Source organism: Chenopodium album, chromosome 20 (genome assembly GCF_948465745.1).
Source record: "Chenopodium album chromosome 20, dcCheAlbu1.1, whole genome shotgun sequence".
NCBI classification, from domain to species: domain Eukaryota; kingdom Viridiplantae; phylum Streptophyta; class Magnoliopsida; order Caryophyllales; family Amaranthaceae; genus Chenopodium; species Chenopodium album.
In genome coordinates this window covers 18,292,617-18,293,447 of record NC_137853.1, presented here as the reverse complement: position 1 = coordinate 18,293,447, position 831 = coordinate 18,292,617, and the positions used below count along the sequence as shown (strand labels likewise).

At 38.7% G+C, this 831-nt stretch overlaps 1 non-coding gene across 1 annotated transcript; it reads right to left on the bottom strand.

The window, feature by feature from the left end:
• Positions 1–248: 248 nt before the first annotated feature.
• On the bottom strand, positions 249–355 carry LOC145599935 (small nucleolar RNA R71). The gene has a single exon (XR_014104180.1). It is a non-coding gene; the product is annotated as a small nucleolar RNA R71 (small nucleolar RNA).
• Positions 356–831: the final 476 nt, after the last annotated feature.

Here is an 831-nt window from a genome sequence, read left to right as displayed (position 1 = left end):
AGCAGTTCAGTGGAGCTAAGGGTGAAGATCATAATCTTCACATTGCAGATTTCTGTTAATACTGCAACACTATTAGGCAGAATAGGGTAACGCAGGATCAAATCAGGGAGATTCTTTTTCCCTTTTCTTTATGTGGAAAAGCTAAATTGTGGTTTAATGGTTTGAATAGAACTGCACTTGGTATTACTAACTGGGAGACTCTTGCTTTGAATTTTTATAATAAATATTACCCTGCAGAGAAAACAACTTTACTAAGAAGTGCCATTCAGAACTTTGCTCAGGAGCCAGATGAAGCATTGTATGAGGCTTGGGAGAGGTTCAAGGATCTGCAGAGGGAGTGGCCCCACCATAACTTGGAAAAGTGGCAGTTAATTCAAGCCTTTTACAATGGATTAGGGAATGCATCAAGGACAATTTTAGACTCCGCAACTAGCGGTAGATTTATGAATCTTAATGTTGATGATGCAGGTCAGGTTATTGAAGATATGGCGATACATAATTCCCAATATGGGAATACTAGAGGCTATGAAAATAAGGGCAAGCATCATGTTGATTCAGTAACCCTTATGCAGGCTCAGCTTACTTCTATTTGCCAAAAATTAGATAACCTTAGTACTACTATCCCTAATTCTGTTGCTAATGTTTCTGCTGTTTCTAACAATGCTAATGATGCTTTTTGTGAAAATTGTGGAAGTGTAGGACATTTTGAGCAAGATTGTAGGAGTTCGATGGAGCAAGTTAATGCTTTCCAAACCTACAAGCAAAATAACCATACTCCAACACCTACAATCCTAGCTACCGGAACCATCCCTACTTATCTTACTGTAGCAC